Consider the following 18,962-nt stretch of genomic DNA (forward strand, 5'->3'; position numbering starts at 1 on the left):
TAGACACCTGCAGACCTGCTTCACCGCCTGTGAAGCGACTCCCCTGCAGGTGGGGAACCAGGGGGCTCGCTTAACCCGCTGTGCTACCACCCAACTCCCTTGGTTCCAGAACTTTGAACCTGGGTCTTACAGAGTGACAAAGTGTTTTCTCAATGGGGTGAGCTATTTCCTGGTCCCTAAAATGATTTGTTCATGGGGCAGGGAGCCAGTATAGTAGTTATGCAGAAGACTTTCATGCCTGAGGCTCTAGTGTTCCAGGGTCAATCCCCAGCACCATCAGAAGCAGTTTTCTGGATAAAAAAATTTTTTTTGTTTTGTTTAATGATATGTTTGGTTGTGGCAATTTATTCTGAGTGTTTAAATTCAGAAGCTAATCAAGGGGCCGGGCAGTGGCACACCTGGTTAAGTGCACATATCTATCACCAAGCACAAGGACCTGGGTTCCTGCTCCCAGTCTATAGGGGAGACACTTCACAAGTGGTGAAGCAGGTCTGCAGGAATCTATCTTTGTCTATCTGTCTGTCTATCTATCTATCTATCTCCCTTCCCCTCTCAATTTCTCTCTGTCCTGTCAAATAAAAGTAGAAAGAAAAAAAGAGAAAAAGGAAAAAATGGCCAAAAAGTGGGAGAGGTAGATTCATAGTGCCAACATGGAGCCCCAGTGATAACCCTGATTTAACAGAAGAGGACCCCACTTCTTTTCAGCCCTGGAATTTTTACTTGTGGTTAGTTTTTCTTTCTTTTTATTGACTGATCTGTTGTTTGATTAGTTGATTGTAAGAGAGAGAAAAAACCACACTCTGGCAGATGTGCCGCAGAAAATGGACCCTGGGGCCTCCTGTATACAAGTCTCGTGCTCTCCTGCCTCAGCTGTTAATTTTTCTTTTTTTGTCTAAATAGACCAGGCTGCCCCCTGCCCCATCTTGTATGTGGGCTGAGACTCAACCCAGTGCCTTTCACATGCAAAGCATGTGCTCTGACACTGAGTCACCTCCCCATGCCAGCACGTAATGTTAAATTGAGACACAAAATGAGACACAAAATGCAAAGGATGACAGTCCCCAGGTCTCCTGTCAGGACTTTGGCATGTGACCCCGTGCATGTACCTGACACATCCATTGTGCCATTCTCCCTTCCCTTTCCTCGGTTCTTCTTATCTTTGCTGCAGGTATAGCTTTTTCCTCTTGCTTGCTTGCTTGCTTGCTTGCTCTCTTTATGGGGGAAGGGTGGAGTTGTGACCAGATCTGTACACAGAAGGCCCCTGCGCTGGGTTTCATGTTCTTCTGTCTTTACCTCAAAGTTCTTTTCCTTTTCCTCTCTTTCTTCTTCTTCCCTCCTTTTTCCTCTCTTTCTCCTTTTTCTTTCTTTCCTTCTTTTTTTTTTTTTTTGCTTCCAGGATTATCACTGGAACTTGGCGCCAGTGCTGACGCTATGAATCCACTGATCTTAGCAGACATCTTTTCCTCCATTTTGTTTGGTAGGATAGAAAGATTGAGAGGGGAGGAGGAGATAGAGAGCGAGAAAGACAGACACCTGCAGACCTACTTCACAGTAGGCCCCCACACACATGGTTGGAGAGCGGAGATTCAAACCCAGATCCTTGCACGGGTCCTTATGTTTTGTACTATGTGTACTTAACTGGGTGTGTTACCACCCGGCCTCCGCCCTTTTTCTTTTTTGTGTATGCCAGGACCTTGCACTTGTGAGATTTCATTCTCCTAGGATAGCATTAGGTTCCTCCATTTTTTTTTTTTTTTTATTAGAAAGGTAGGAGGAGAGAGAAAGAACCAGCCATCACTCTGGCACATGTGCTGCTGGGGATTGAACTTGGGACCTCATGCTTGAAAGTCCAATGCTTTATCCACTGTGCCACCTCCCGGACCACATCCTCCATTCTTCTTATTTCCAAGAGAGGAAAGAAACCAGGGAGAGAGAGAAAGGGAAGGAGAAAGGAGAGGGAGAGGCAGAGGCAGAGGCAGAGGGAGAGGGAGAAAAGGAGAAACACTAGTTCTGTTTCACCATCCATGGTGCTTTTCCTAGTGCTGTACTGCTCCCATGTCCTGCCACAATTCAAACCTGGGACATGGTCTTACTTCATGAGCTGTCTGTCTCTTGGTCTCTCATGTTAAAAGTCTTAATCCTGTTTGTGGGGGGCCCAATATCTGCATTTGGCACTGAGTCCTGGTCTCCCCTGATGTTTCTGTCTTTGCCTCAGACATGCATCACTGGGGACTGTAAAGACCCTCCCAGTGGTGTAGGGGCCCTAAGAACAGTCAGGGATGCTGAGAGCTAGTTAAGCAAAGAAATTTTCATGCCTGAAGCACCAAAGGTCCCTGGTTCAACCCCTAGCACCATCATAAGCTAAAGTTGAGCAGTGCTCTGATAAAAAAAAAAAAAGAAAGAAAGAAAGAAAGAAAGAAAGAAAGAAAGAAAGAATGATGATGATGATGATGATGGTGGTGATGATAATGATGAGGAAGACTTCTGGAGGTGGGGCTATGGAGCAGAAGCAGCTATACTTCTCTCCTCTCCCAGGTCAGCTGGGACGCAACAAGACAGGACTAGAACAACTTCAAGAACCCACCAAATCACTGGTGAGTGCAAACCCATGTGGCTTGTGGACAGAGAGGAGCCTAAGGAGAGATTGAGTGGCTGGTAACAGTCCGGCAGTTTACCAGTTGAGACACCACCTCCAGTCTGTTTTACCAACAAAAAGACTGCTGAAGGGAGGAGAGGACTCCCTTAAGACTCACCAAATGCAACTGTGAGTCTCCATTGCTATTGCCCTCAGAGGCTGGAGCAGCAAGGGGGAGGCCCTATGCTGACATCTGGGAACAGAGAACTGACCAGGAAACTCAGGAGAAGAACTGCACCTTGGTGGCCTGGCAGTGGGGCTGTATAGTGGGAGCCTTTCCACATTGTTCTCCTGATGAAAACATGGTGAATAATTGCCTCAGAACCTACAGACTATAATTGGGACTTGTTTAGAAACTCACGGGGCCCAGCAGTGCTGCCCAGCTTGGCAGAGAAACTGAATTGAGTCTGGAGTTTTGGATCCTTGGGATGTGAGAGTCTCTTTGCATAACCACTGTGATATCTCTCCCCCACCCTGCTTTATCTCTTGGTCAGGAATGAAGGATTAATCTAAGAATCTTACTTATAGTTTAAAAGCCGTCAGGCTCCCATAGCCTACAGGGAAGAAAAAGAACAAAAGAGGGTTTAACAGCCTCTGTGCTCCAACTCAGGGACTGAAATAATATTGAAACAACTGTTTATTTCCACAACTGTGAACTCTTTAAGTACCTTACTTAGACACAAGTCAATCCAGGCAAGAGTAATCAGTAATTTGAAAAGTACTGAGAGAGGGACCTCATAACATACTATATAGAATGGTTAAATCAACAAGAAGAGATATTGGAGAAATGAACTAGGACAAAAGTCCAGCTAAAAGCCCCCCAAAAGTTGAAGCACAAAATAATGAGATGAACATCCAAATTCTAGTTAAGGAAATAGTCATAGGAGTGAGTAAAGAGTTTGGAATAATTGTCATCAGAAATGCAGAAACAACAAATGAGACTCTGGAAGAAAACACTAATTATCTCTTATTTCAAGAGCTGAAAGCTGAAATAGCTAAGCTAAGAACACAACTAGTTGTACAAGCTAAAACAGTATCAGAACAGGGTAACAAAATAAATGAACTACAGAAAACAGTACAAGGGAGAGAGCATAGAATAAATAAGGCTGAAGACAGAATTAGCAAGATTGAGGACCAATTAGAGACAACTAAAAAAGATTTAAAAGATATCAAAAAGAGATTAAGAGATACTGAAAACAACAACAGAGACATATGTAATGACTCACAAAGAAATAATATATACATTGGGAGTCGGGCTGTATCGCAGTGGGTTAAGTGCAGGTGGTGCAAAGCACAAGGACTGGCATAAGGATCCCGGTTCGAACCCCGGCTCCCCACCTGCAGGGGAGTCGCTTCACAGGCGGTGAAGCAGGTCTGCAGGTGTCTATCTTTCTCTCCTCCTCTCTGTCTTCCCCTCCTCTCTCCATTTCTCTGTCCTATCCAACAACGACAACAACAATAAAACAATAAGGGCAACAAAAGGGAATAAATAAATAAAATAAATATTTAAAAAATTTAAAACAATTAAAAAAAAAGAAATAATATATACATTATTGGCTTGCGAGAGGAAGAAAGAGAGGGAGGGGAAGAAAGTATTCTACAGGACATAATAGCTGAAAACTTCTCTAGTCTAGACAACATAAAAGACATAAAGGCTCAAGAAGCCCAGAGCATCCCAAACAGAATAAACCCAGACTTAAAGACATCTAGACACATCATATTTAGAATGGAAAGGAATAAGGATAAATAAAGGATCCTGGGAGTCGGATAGTAGTGCAGTGGGTTAAGCGCATGTGGCACAAAGCACAAGGACCAGCATAAGGATCCCAGTTTGAGTCCCCAGCCCCACACCTGCAAGGGAGTCACTTCACAAGTGGTGAAGCTGGTCTGCAGGTGTCTATCTTTCTCTCCCCCTCTATCTTCCCCTCCTCTCTCCATTGCTCTCTGTCCTATCCAAAAACAATGACATCAGTAGCAACAACAATAATGACATCAACAATAAAACAACAACAAGGGCAACAAAAGGGAATAAATACATAAATAAATGAAAAAGAAAGGATCCTGAAGGCTGCAAGATAAAAACAAAGAGTCACATACAGAGGAAAACCCATAAGATTAGCAGCAGACTTCTCCACACAAACACTACAGACCAGAAGAGAATGGCAAGATATCTATTGAGTGCTCAATGAGAAAGGTTTTCAACCAAGAAAGAAAACATGAAGAAAACGAGGCGCTCTGGGAAGGTAGAAAGACTACTGTATCCTGCCAGACTACTGTATCCTGCCAGACTGTGATTCAGACTAGATGGAGGCATAAAAGCCTTCTCTGACAAGCAACATTTGAAAGAATCAACTATCACCAAGCCTGCCCTGAAAGAAGTTCTGAAAGTTCTCCTATAAACAGTCAGACCACCATAAATATGCCATATATCAGAACACTCTAAAAATCTACAATAACGAAGTAGAAATGTGGGGGTGAGCAGAGGGGGTCCTGGAGATGCTGCTGCTGTCCATTGTGCATCCCAGGACCTCCTCTGCCCAAAGGGCAAATCTACCTTTCTTAGCCAATTTAGCTCATACTCTTGGCCTCTGGGCCACTTGCACTCTCTAAAAGAAGGCTGAGCATGTGGGGTAGGAGTAGATAGTATAAGGGTTATGCAAAGATATTCTCATGCCTGAGGTTCCAAAGTCCCACATTCAATGCCCCAGAGCTGAGCAGTGCTCTGATAGGAAAAAAAAAAAAAAAAAGTGGGCATCAGAAGGTGGCTCTGAGCTCACACCTGCCAGCCCTTTCTGTTCTCTGTTAAGCTTCCTGGATCACCCTGCATCCCCAATACTCTGGGTAGTGGGAGGTCTGAGATCACTGTATTGTTGCCAAGCTTTTTGCTACCTGGAAAGAGCACATCTCAGGCTTCAGAGTGAGAGCCTCTGTCCTGGTCTCTAAGACAGCTCACTTACCTCCAAGCCCCCGTCTCAGCACCCTCAGTGTATGTGTCTGCACCCCAGTGGGGCATGTGGGATTCCCAATTGGCATCTCTGCTTCCCCATTGGGTCCCAGGCTGGGAGCTGCGCTCTGGCCTCTGACCAGCTGGGGTGAATGGCCTTTGGGGCAGGTGTGTTCTGGGAACAGGCCGTGTACCAGCCAGCAGGGAGCCAGCAGGGACCCAGAGCTAGAATCCAGCTGGAGGCCCCCCACTGAGCCCAATCCGTTGCTGGAACTTGATTACCGATCATTCAAGGTTGGCCTGAGGTCACCAGGTGGGAGGGAACAGAGGATGATCTCCTCCACCTGTCTCCCCCATCCCACTCACTCCTCTGATGAGAGAATTCCTTTCAGAGGGTCAAGCTGGCCAGGTGGATGGCAAAGAGACTTGCAGGGCACAGCTCCCAAGATCAGCCCATGTCAGTCTCTCCATCTGGATCTTGGCATTCCCAGCCCTCCCCTCCATTGCACTCCACATTTCAGCCAGGAGGAAAGGCCTCTGGACCTTCAGAGTTATTCCAGACTCAGTCCCAGGAGGTGGCACAGCTATAGAGAGTGGAGTGCATGCCGGAGGCTCAGGGTTGATGCCCGGCACCACATATGACAGTGGTATTCTAGTCTTTCTCTCGTTAAGTTAATCTAGAAAGACTAAAAAGCAAAGTAGACCGAGACCCACCCCTCCTCCTTCTTCGTCTCACTTGCAGAAACTCACCCCTAGCTCCCTCCACTGCTTATGCTTCACCTCCAAACACAGCAAGAAGAGTGTTTTTTTTTAAAAAAAATTATTATCTTTATTTATTTATTGGATAGAGATAGTCGGAAATGGAGAGAGGAGAGAGAACTAGAGAGACACCTGCAGTCCTGCTCCACCACTTGTGAAGCTTTCCCCCTGCAAGTGGGCTCGGACTCAACCAGGTGCGTCACCACCCGGCCCCTTGTTTTGATTTTTCCTTCTCTCCAGGTTACCCCTAGAGCTCGGTGCTGGCGGTATGAAGCCACAGCTCCTGGTGGCTATCTTTTTGCCATTGTTGTTGTTGCTGTTACTGTGTTACATAGGACAGAAAGAAATTGAGAGAGGAAGATAAGATGAAGAGGGAAAGAGAAAGACACTTGTAGACCTGCTTCACCGCTTGTGAAGTGACCCCCCCCCCCCCCCCGCAGGTGGAGAGCAACATACAGGGACCTTCGAGCTGGTCCTTGTGCTTCTTGCACCATGTGCGCTTAACCCAGTGTGCTACCACCTGGCCATCCCCCACCCCCCTTTTTTTCTTCTTTTTTTTTTGACTCCAGGGTTATTGTGGGGCCAGTGCCGACACGATAATCCACTGCTCCTGGTGAACATTTTTTTCCATTTTTTAAAAATAGGATAGGGCAGAGAGAAATAGAGAGAGGAAGGGAAGATAGAGAGGGGAAGAGAAAGACCCATGGAACTGCTTCACCACCTGTAAAGTAACACTCCCTGTGGCGGGTGGGGAGCTGGGGGTTCGAACCAGGATCCTTGAGTGGGTCCTTGCACTTCGTACTAAGTGTGTTTAACCCGGTGCGCCTCCACCGGTCCCCCAGAAGAGTCTAGAACACAGATCCACAACATCAGTCACTGAGTGATTCTCCTCTTACCTAGCCCCAGAGTCTTCAGGGTACATGGAGGTACACCCATGGTCTTCTGCAGAACTTCCTAGGCCTTATGGGATCAGTCTCTGGCCCCTCTGGCCCCATCCTGGGTTTCACTAACTACTCTGGCTGCCAGGGTGTGCCCTCCCAGGGTCTCCCTGCTTCTTCTGCACTTCCTCCAGGTCCCATTGTCCCACTTCCCAGCACCCCTCTGTGTGCACCTTGTTCTCTAGGGCTCCTCTGAACACTGGCAGTTTTCTTTAGTTGATGATCCCACTGCTGCAGTGGTTTACAGGCCAGTAAATATCACTTACTTGATTTTTGGCGATAAAAGTGGAAAAGTTCTCAGCAATAAGATGATTGGTAACTCTAAACTGGAAAGCCTGGAAGAACTTGGGTCCTTAGCAACATCTTTGAGCTACCAACCAGATCTGGAACCTACTTATATTTCCTTCCTTTCTCCCTTCCTTTCTCCCTTCCTTCCTTCTTCCTTCCTTCCTTCCTTCCTTCCTTCCTTCCTTCCTTCCTTCCTACCTTCCTTCCTTCCTTCCTCCCTCCCTCCCTCCCTTCCTCCCATGCTTCTTTATTGGTGCTTTGTGCTTGTATGATTTCTACTGCTCCTGGCGGACCCTTATTCTTGTCTTTTTATTGTTATTTTTCCACCAGGATTATCGCTGGGGCTTGTTGACTGCACTATGAATCCATTGCTCCTGGCAGCCATTTATTTCTTTTCTTTTCTTTTTTTTATTTTAAATTTTTAATAATTTTTATAGAAACAACTGGAATGACAAAGACCATCATTGTATATGACCTGATCTTTTTCTTTTTTTAATTTAATTTAAATATATTTATATTTAATCAGGTGCACCACCACCTGACCCCCTCTGATTTTTTAAAATTATAATAGAGAGAGGAGTCTGGGCAATGGTGGCACACCCAGATGAGTATACATGCTACTATGCTCAAGAACCTAAGTTTGTGGTCTGGGAGGTGGCACAGTGGATAAAGCACTGGACTCTCAAGCATGAGGTCCTGAGTTCAGTCTCCAATAGCACATGTACCAGAGTGATGTCTGGTTATTTTTCTCTCTCTTCCTATCTTTCTCATAAATAAATAATTAAATAAAATCTTTTTTAAAAGAAGGGGGGCAGGCGGTAGTGCAGGGGGTTAACTGCACATGATGCAAAGCACAAGGACCCGTGTAAGGATCCTGTTTGAGCCCCAGGCTCCCCACCTGCAGGGAAGTTGCTTCACAGGCTGTGAAGCAGGTCTGCAGGCGTCTGTCTTTCTCTACCCCTCTTTGTCTTCCCCTCCTCTCTCCATTTCTCTCTGTCCTATCCAACAACAATGACAACAATAACAACAGTAACAACAAGGGCAACAGAAATGGGAAAAATGGCCACCAGGAGCAGTAGACCCATAGTGAAGGCACCAAGCCCCAGCAATAACACTGGAGGCAAAAAAAAAAAAAAAAAAAAAAAAAGAGTTCAAGTTCTCAGCCCCTACCTGCAATGGGGAAGCTTCACAAGAGATGAAGCAGGTGTTTCTCTTTCTCTCTCCCTCTCTATCCCCCCCCAACTTCTCTCTGTTCTATTAAGTAAAATGAACAAACAAATAAATAAATACTAAAATAAAAATAAAATATAGAGAGAAGAAAGGCCATAGCACCTGTCACGCACAGTGCTCCCATGTGGATGTAGTGCCAGAGCTTGAACCCGGACCCTTGAGCATGGTAAAGTGTGAGTTCTACTGGGTGAACATCTCCTGGCCCCACCTGTGGATTTTTTTTTTTTTTTTTGATGTATCAACAATGAATGTCTTTCCAGTTTGGTCTCTGCCCACTTACCCACAACTGGCATTACAGATGTGAGGGCAGCATCCCCCTACATACACACTTTCCCACCTGATGTTCCTCTCATCTTCCAAGCCCCACGCTCAGCTTCTATGCCCATGGCTCCTGCAAAGCTGCCTTCATCCTGCTGAGCCTCTGAGGGCTTCCTGGACTTTCCTTTATGTTGTGGCAAACTGGCTCACATTTGCCTATGGGCTCCAGTCACTCCTTCTAGCTGGCACTCTCTTCTTGCTGCCCTGTCCTGCTGTCTGCTGGACATTCACTTCTCTCCTAAGTCCCTGACAGACAGACGACATGATATTCTCAGTCTCCCTGCATGGCCACACTGTTCTGGAGACCCCTAGGGTCACTGGGAAGCTTGAGGCTGAGTTTGTCCTCACCCACCTGCTGCTCACCTGTCTTTTTCAAGGAGAAGCACCCTACATGGGTGCTTAGTTTTCCCTGCATGCCCTCTGGCCTTGGCCATCCCTGCATGCCCTCTAGCCTTGGTCATCCCTGCATGCCCTCTAGTCTTGGCCATCCCTGCATGCCCTCTAGCCTTGGCCATCCCTGCATGCCCTCTGACCTTGGCCATCCCTGCATGCCCTCTGAACTTGGCCATCCCTGCATGCCCTCTAGCCTTGGCCATCCCCGCATGCCCTCTGACCTTGGCCATCCCTGCATGCCCTCTAGCCTTGGCCATCCCTGCATGCCCTCTGACCTTGGCCATCCCTGCATGCCCTCTAGCCTTGGCCATCCCTGCATGCCCTTTGTCCTTGGCCATCCCTGCATGCCCTCTAGCCTTGGCCATCCCTGCATGCCCTCTGACCTTGGCCATCCCTGCATGCCCTCTAGCCTTGGCCATCCCTGCATGCCCTCTAGCCTTGGCCATCCCTGCATGTCCTCTGGCCTTGGCCAACCCTGCATGCCCTCTGACATTGGCCATCCCTGCATGCCCTCTAGCCTTGGCCATCCCTGCATGCCCTCTGACCTTGGCCATCCCTGCATGCCTTCTGGCCTTGACTATCCCTGCATGCCCTCTGACCTTGGCCATCCCTGCATGCCCTCTAGCCTTGGCCATCCCTGCATGCCCTCTGACCTTGGCCATCCCTGCATGCCCTCTAGCCTTGGCCATCCCTGCATGCCCTTTGTCCTTGGCCATCCCTGCATGCCCTCTAGCCTTGGCCATCCCTGCATGCCCTATGGCCTTGGCCATCCCTGCATGCCCTCTAGCCTTGGCCATCCCTGCATGCCCTCTAGCCTTGGCCATCCCTGCATGCCCTCTGGCCTTGGCCAACCCTGCATGCCCTCTGACATTGGCCATCCCTGCATGCCCTCTAGCCTTGGCCATCCCTGCATGCCCTTTGTCCTTGGCCATCCCTGCATGCCTTCTGGCCTTGACTATCCCTGCATGCCCTCTGACCTTGGCCATCCCTGCATGCCCTCTAGCCTTGGCCATCCCTGCATGCCCTCTAGCCTTGGTCATCCCTGAATGCCCTCTAGCCTTGGCCATCCCTGCATGCCCTCTAGCCTTGGCCATCCCTGCATGCCCTCTAGCCTTGGTCATCCCTGAATGCCCTCTAGCCTTGGCCATCCCTGCATGCCCTCTGACCTTGGCCATCCCTGCATGCCCTCTGACCTTGGTCATCCCTGCATGCCCTCTGACCTTGGTCATCCCTGCATGTCCTCTAGCCTTGGCCATCCCTGCATGCCCTCTGGCCTTGGCCATCCCTGCATGCCCTCTGACCTTGGCCATCCCTGCATGCCCTCTGACCTTGACCATCCCTGCATGCCCTCTGACCTTGGTCATCCCTGCATGCCCTCTGACCTTGGCCATTCCTGCATGTCCTCTAGCCTTGGCCATCCCTGCATGCCCTCTAGCCTTGGCCATCCCTGCATGCCCTCTGACCTTGGCCATCCCTGCATGCCGTCTGACCTTGGCCATCCCTGCATGCCCTCTGACCTTGGCCATCCCTGCATGCCCTCTGTCCTTGGCCATCCCTGCATGCCCTCTAGCTTTGGCCATCCCTGCATGCCTTCTAGCCTTGGTCATCCCTGCATGCCCTCTGACCTTGGTCATCCCTGCATGCCCTCTGTCCTTGGCCATCCCTGCATGCCCTCTGGCCTTGGCCATCCCTGCATGCCCTCTGACCTTGGCCATCCCTGCATGCCCTCTAGCCTTGGCCATCCCTGCATGCCCTCTGACCTTGGCCATCCCTGCATGCCCTCTGACCTTGGCCATCCCTGCATGCCCTCTAGCCTTGGCCATCCCTGCATGCCCTCTGACCTTGGCCATCCCTGCATGCCCTCTGGCCTTGGCCATCCCTGCATGCCTTCTGGCCTTGACTATCCCTGCATGCCCTCTGACCTTGGCCATCCCTGCATGCCCTCAAGCCTTGGCCATCCCTGCATGCCCTCTAGCCTTGGTCATCCCTGCATGCCCTCTGACCTTGCCCATCCCTGGATGCCTTCTGGCCTAGACTATCCCTGCATGCCCTCTGACCTTGTCCATCCCTGCATGCCCTCTAGCCTTGGCCATCCCTGCATGCCCTCTGCACTTGACTATCCCTGCATGCCCTCTAGCCTTGGCCATCCCTGCATGCCCTCTAGCCTTGGCCATCCCTGCATGCCCTCTGACCTTGGCCATCCCTGCATGCCCTCTAGCCTTGGCCATCCCTGCATGCCCTCTGAACTTGGCCATCCCTGCATGCCCTCTGACCTTGGCCATCCCTGCATGCCCTCTAGCCTTGGCCATCCCTGCATGCCCTCTAGCCTTGGTCATCCCTGCATGCCCTCTGACCTTGGTCATCCCTGCATGCCCTCTGACCTTGGCCATCCCTGCATTCCCTCTAGCCTTGGCCATCCCTGCATGCCCTCTAGCCTTGGTCATCCCTGCATGCCCTCTGACCTTGGCCATCCCTGCATGCCCTCTGACCTTGGCCATCCCTGCATGCCCTCTGACCTTGGCCATCCCTGCATGCCCTCTAGCCTTGGCCATCCCTGCATGCCCTCTGACCGTGGCCATCCCTGCATGCCCTCTGACCTTGGCCATCCCTGCATGCCCTCTAGCCTTGGCCATCCCTGCATGCCCTCTGACCTTGGCCATCCCTGCATGCCCTCTAGCCTTGGCCATCCCTGCATGCCCTTTGTCTTTGGCCATCCCTGCATGCCCTCTAGCCTTGGCCATCCCTGCATGCCCTCTGACCTTGGCCATCCCTGCATGCCCTCTGACCTTGGCCATCCCTGCATGCCCTCTAGCCTTGGCCATCCCTGCATGCCCTCTGACCTTGGCCATCCCTGCATGCCCTCTAGCCTTGGCCATCCCTGCATGCCCTCTGACCTTGGCCATCCCTGCATGCCCTCTGACCTTGGCCATCCCTGCATGCCCTCTAGCCTTGGCCATCCCTGCATGCCCTCTGACCTTGGCCATCCCTGCATGCCCTCTAGCCTTGGCCATCCCTGCATGCCCTTTGTCCTTGGCCATCCCTGCATGCCTTCTGGCCTTGACTATCCCTGCATGCCCTCTGACCTTGGCCATCCCTGCATGCCCTCTGTCCTTGGCCATCCCTGCATGCTATCTGTCCTTGGCCATCCCTGCATGCCCTCTGACCTTGGCCATCCCTGCATGCCCTCTGACCTTGGCCATCCCTGCATGCCTTCTGGCCTTGACTATCCATGCATGCCCTCTGACCTTGGCCATCCCTGTATGCCCTCTGGCCTTGGCCATCCCTGTATGCCCTCTGGCCTTGGCCATCCCTGTATGCCCTCTGGCCTTGGCCATCCCTGTATGCCCTCTGGCCTTGGCCATCCCTGTATGCCATTTGACCTTGACCACCCTCCATGCCATCTGACCGTAGCCACCCCTCCTTGTCATCTGACCTTGACCATCCCTGCATGCCCTCTGGAATTGACCATTCTTGCATGCCCTCTGACTTTGACCATCCCTGCACCAGGAAGCTATGCCATTTGGGGACTTTCTCCAGGTCATTCTGTGGATGACACTAGTGTGTTGGCAGCAACCCCAGGTCAAGTCCTACCCCTGCTTGTCACTTGCTCTGTGGCCCCAACCCCTCTCCAAATCCTAGTCTCCTAGTCTGGCATAAAGCACTCACCTGCATGCACTGATGTCTTGTAATTAGATTTAAGGACAAGATGTCTTTTGAGCAGAGCTCTGGAGCACTGAAGCAGCAGCTTTCTGAGAGCCCTCTCTCACCACCACCCCCACAGGGAGTAGAAGGGGGTAAAGAGGATACTGGAATCAGCAGCCTGGGACAGGGTCCTGGGCCAATTGGGGACTGAGCCGGTTGAGCAAACATTTCTGGGATGCTTGTTCCACAACCAGGGAGGTACTGCTGGAAGGCGAGGTGGCCGGGCTGTGGTGGGCCAGCAGCCAGTGGGCTTCCAGGAAGGGAAGCTAAAGATACCCCCTTCCCGGCACTGCTGGAACCCTGAGCGCACAGGGATCCAGTTCCCAGCCTCCTGTCGCCGAGGCAGGGGTGGTGACCTGGATGGCCTGTAGCAGCTGCATTGAGCCAGCCATAGTGGGGGGCATCTGTGGGCTGAGACTCCTTCGGTGGGTGAGGTCAGGCAGGGTCCCTGTTACTGGAAGCCCGCCACTCTGTCTCCCCGCCAGGCTGCCCACTGCATTCTTTGGCATTTCCAGGCAGTCTGTGCATAGGTCGTGGCCTTGGCCTGCCCTAAGCCTGGTGCCAAGGTGCCCATGCTTGGGGTCACTGGGACTGTTGTTTGGGACAGAAATCCAAATGGACATGGAGCTTTGAGGGGAGCTGGGCTCTCAGGAGGCCAGAGTCTTTGCTTCCCCAAGCAGTGTGTGCCGATCTGTAGACGTCTTGTTGAGGGCAGGGGAACAGGCCCGCATGTGCTGAGCCCCAGTTGTGGGGGCCACCCCCAGTGCTCCATAGCTCCATAGCAGGGGCACCTGCCTCCCCATAATTGAAGGGACAGGGGCAGGCAGTCTCCAGGGGGGCTCACCCCAGAGTGCCTTCAGCTCCTAAGGCTGATGTTTTTCACCTGTGGGGCCCTGTGTCCTGTGCAGTGGCTGTTCCCGATCCAGGAACCATACACACAGCAAGAAGCAGAAAGGTGGACCCTACAACCTGGTTTCACATCACCTGGGGCCATGTCACAGGCCCCTCAACATTGCCCTGTGGGTATTTATTTATTTATTTATTTTGCTTTTGTGGAATATCATGAAAAGTTATTCCATTTACTTTATGAGAGAGAGGAAGAGAAGGAGGGAGATTAGAGCAGCACTCTGGCACATGTGGTGCCTAGAATTGAATTTGAGACCTTGTACTTTTAAATCCAGAGGTCAGAACTCTACCACTGTACCACTTCCCAAACTGCTACAACATTATTTTATTTTAGAAAGAAAAGACACACACACACAGAGAGAGAGAGAGAGAGAGAAAGAGACACACACACACACACACAGATTAGCAGAGCATTACTCTGGTACATATAATATGGAGAGACGAACTCAGGACATCAGGCTGCAGAGTCCAACACTTGTTTCACTACACCACTTCCCAGGCTGCAACTACTTTTATTCAATATTTTGATTGCGGTAGAATGTACATAAGCTAAAATCCCCCACTTGAATCTTGTCTAAACACACCGTTCAGTGGCATTAGGCACACTCACTTTGCTGGGCAGTCAGTCAACCCCACCATCCAGGCCTAGGATGCTTGCAATTTGCCAAACTGAGCCTCTGTCTCCATCCAGCAAACCTCTCCAGCCCCTCCTCGCCCCCAGCTACTTTCTGTCTCTGAAAATTTGCCAGCTCCTGGGCCTGGTAGCAATATGATCCCACAGCGCCTTGTGTAGCACATCTTTCTGAGATGCCTTCTTTCACTGAGCACTGTGTCCTCAGGTTCATCCGTGCCATAACAGTTGGCAGAATTTTCTTCCTTCTGAAGGCTGAATGATAAGATGAATGAGTAACCATGTGTGCATGTGTGTATTTTTGCCAGAGCACTGCTCAGTTCTTGCTTATGGTATTACTGGAGATTAAACCTAAGGCTTCCGGGACCTCAGGCATGAAAGTCCATTGCATAAATCTCTGTGCCATTTCTCCACCCCCATCCCCACCCCAGGTCATCTTTTACTTAGCCATCATCTGCCCAGGGATGCACAGGTGGCTCCCTCCCTCTGGCTGCTGTGAGAGGCCTGGGCTTTCATCAGTTGGCTCCAGGCAGCTATGGGGACCTGGGCACGTGACTGGTCCTGTGAGCCCAACTTCTTCACCTCTGAAACAGGAGCAGCGTCAGCTCCAGCCTCCCTGGTTTCACGGCTAAGTGAGGCTGTACAAAGAAAGTCCTCCTGGGGTCATCTTCATGTTGGATTCTGGGCCTACCACATGGTGTGTGTGGGGGGGGTCTCGTGGTAGTGAGTGGGTAAACCCCTCTGGGAGGACTGCAGTGAGGATTCAGGAGTAGAACTCAGGTGGTAGTACCAGGGTGTGGTGGGAGGGTGGAAGGGGCAGCCATCTCGGGTGCTGTGGGGAACACCTCAGCTTTCTCTCCTTTCTGTAGCCCTCCTGTGCCCTGCCCTTGGATGCCCCCATTGGCCTTCTAGAATCCTCTGCTGGGTCTGGCTGAGCTCCCTGACTGGGAGATGAGCCCGCTCTTCCCTCTGGAGCTCCAGGCCCACCTGCTTTCTTTCCTGTACAGACTTGCCCTTGGCAATGCCACCAGACCCTCCCCTTGAAACAAAAGGGCTCTTTCAAGAGTTCCCAAAAGGCTGGCAAAATACTTCAGTTGGATAGCTTGCTGTTTCTCTACATGCACAACTCCAGTTTGAGTCTAGTCTCAGGTGTCACAAAACACAAGAACCAGCATAAGGATCCTAGTTCGAACCCCCCACCCCATTCTCCACCTGCAGGGGAGTCGCTTCACAGGTGGTGAAGCAAGTCTGCAGGTGTCTGTCTTTCTCTCCGCCTCTCCCTCTTTCCCTCCTCTCTCCATTTTTCTCTCCATTTCTTCTATGCAACAATGGTGACAACAACAATTGTTGTATTTACAATACAAAAATGTATTTACTAGTGAGAGAAATAAGAGAGTAGAGCACATGCGGTGACAAGACTCAAAGCTCAACCTCAGCTACATGTCCTGCACTCACCACACTGTGCACCTCCTGGGTCATGAGTTATACACACTTTATCTATTTACTTATTTATGAGAGATACAGAGAGGCAGAGACAGAGAGCAGAGCACTGCTCAGCTCTGGCTTATGGTGGTACTGGTGAATGAGCCTGGGGCCTCGGAGCCTCAGAGCCTCAGGCACAAAAGTCTTTTGCATTATGCTATCTGATCAGTCTGAATTACTCACTGTGCCTCCTCCCAGACCACAGGAGCCTGAATTACCATATATACTTGAAATGGAGAGGGAGGTGGCATGTGAGCTATAGCTCAATGAAGCTATTTATTATTATTATTATTTTATCGAGCACTGCTCAGCTCTGGCTTATGGTGGTGTGGGAAATTGAACCTGGGACTTTGGAACCTCAGGCATGACAGTTTCTTTGCATGACCATTATGTGATCTACCCTCCGCCTGTAAAGTTATTTAAGTTAGTTGACCTCAGTACACCTCTCCCAGCCCCACCAGCTCAGAAGTGAGAAATGCAGATTGAGTTACCAGATGAGAAGTAAAGCCAGGGGCTGAAGAGGTGGCAGCTCTGGTGGAGGGCTCTGGCACTGTGTACAGCTAATTCCGTGACCCGGAACCTTGGCCTTTTCCTTATGTGAAGTGACAAACACAAAGCACCCCAAATTCATCTAAAACCCAGAGTTTACCCATAGTTCACATGTTTCCCCACTGTACTCAGTGTGAGAGGATGGTCTGTCCGTTGACACCTTACATTTCTGCAAAAGTTTCATGTCTGCCTGGTGGCCCAGGAGCTTCTGAGACTCCACTCCCCTCCCCAAGCAGGGACAGGAGTTTGGGGCTGGAAAGTTGAGCACCCCAGAAACACAAGAGTCCTGTGTCTGCCCGAAGAAATAGCTTCATTGAGCTATAGCTCACATGCCACCTCCCTCTCCATTTCAAGCATATATGATAATTCAGGCTCCTGTGGTCTGGGAGGAGGCACAGTGAGTAATTCAGACTGATCAGATAGCATAATGCAAAAGACTTTTGTGCCTGAGGCTCTGAGGCTCCGAGGCCCCAGGCTCATTCACCAGTACCACCATAAGCCAGAGCTGAGCAGTGCTCTGCTCTCTGTCTCTGCCTCTCTGTATCTCTCATAAATAAGTAAATAGATAAAGTGTGTATAACTCATGACCCAGGAGGTGCACAGTGTGGTGAGTGCAGGACATGTAGCTGAGGTTGAGCTTTGAGTCTTGTCACCGCATGTGCTCTACTCTCTTATTTCTCTCATTAGTAAATACATTTTTGTATTGTAAATACAACAATTGTTGTTGTCACCATTGTTGCATAGAAGAAATGGAGAGAAAAATGGAGAGAGGAGGGAAAGAGAGAGAGGCAGAGAGAAAGACAGACACCTGCAGACTTGCTTCACCACCTGTGAAGCGACTCCCCTGCAGGTGGAGAATGGGGGGGGGGGGGGTTCGAACTAGGATCCTTATGCTGGTTCTTGTGTTTTGTAACACCTGTGTTTAACCTGCTGCAGTACCACCCAGCTGCTAGTAAATACATGTAAAACAATTAATATTTTAAAAATAATAAAGTGGAAGTGGTCCGGGAGGTGGCATAGTGGCTAAGGCACTAGACTCTCAAGCATGAGGTCCTGAGTTCAGTCTCTGGCAACACATGTACCAGTGATGTCTGGTTCTCTCTCCTATCTTTCTCATTAATAAATAAAATATTAAAAGAATAGTTACATTTAAAAATAAAGTATATAATTCAACAGTTTAAAGCATATTATCAGAATTGTGGGACTGTCATCATTAATTTTGGAAGGTGCTTTTCATCGCCCCTAAAAGAACCCTCACATCAATTAGCAGTTACCTTAGGCCCCTGCTCCTTCAAATTCCTGACAACTTCTCTGTGTGAGCCTAGTGGAGACATTTCTATCAATGGGAGTGTGCGATGTGTGGTTTGTATGTATGGCTGCTTTCTCTTAGAACAGTGTTTCTCCAAGGTTCATCCATGTTGCACGGCAGGTCAGCACCTCATTTCTTTTATGTCTGAATACCACTCCACTGTATGGCTACACCGCATGCTGTCCATCCATCCATCCGTCCGTCCATCCATCCATACGTCCGTCCATCCATCCATTCATCCATCCATCCATCCATCCATGCATCCGTCCATCTGTCCATCCGTCCATCCATCCATCCATCCATCATCCATCCATCCATCCATCCATCCATCCATCCATCCATCCATGCGTCCGTCTGTCCGTCCGTCCGCCCACCCGTCCATCCATCCATGCATCCATCGTTCATCCATCCATCCGTCCGTCCATCCGTCCATCCGTCCGTCCGTCCGTCCATCCATCCATCCATGCATCCATCCATGCATCGTCATCATATCCAACAATGGACAAATGGATTCTTTCTCTCTGTCTTTTTTTTTTACAAGGATCAACTCTAGTTTATAGTGGTTCTTCTTCTAGCGTTTGCCCTTCTTCCGTAGCCAGTCAACAGCGTCAGGTTGAAAGCTGTCAGGAGCTGCTTGTTGCTGGCTTTGAAAGTGACTGGGATCCATGTGGATTCAGTCGGCTAGGAAGGATCGTCAGTTTCCCCAATGAATGGGTACTCACGGGATGCACCACGAGAAGGTCGATCCAATGCATCCCTATAGTGGTGAAGGAGATTAAACCTGGGACTTCAGAGCCTCATACGTGAGAGTCTTTTTGCATAACCATTATGCTATTTAACCCCACCCATCTCCCTTCCTTCCTTCCTTCCTTCCTTCC

Source organism: Erinaceus europaeus, chromosome 12 (genome assembly GCF_950295315.1).
Source record: "Erinaceus europaeus chromosome 12, mEriEur2.1, whole genome shotgun sequence".
Classification (NCBI taxonomy): Eukaryota; Metazoa; Chordata; class Mammalia; order Eulipotyphla; family Erinaceidae; genus Erinaceus; species Erinaceus europaeus.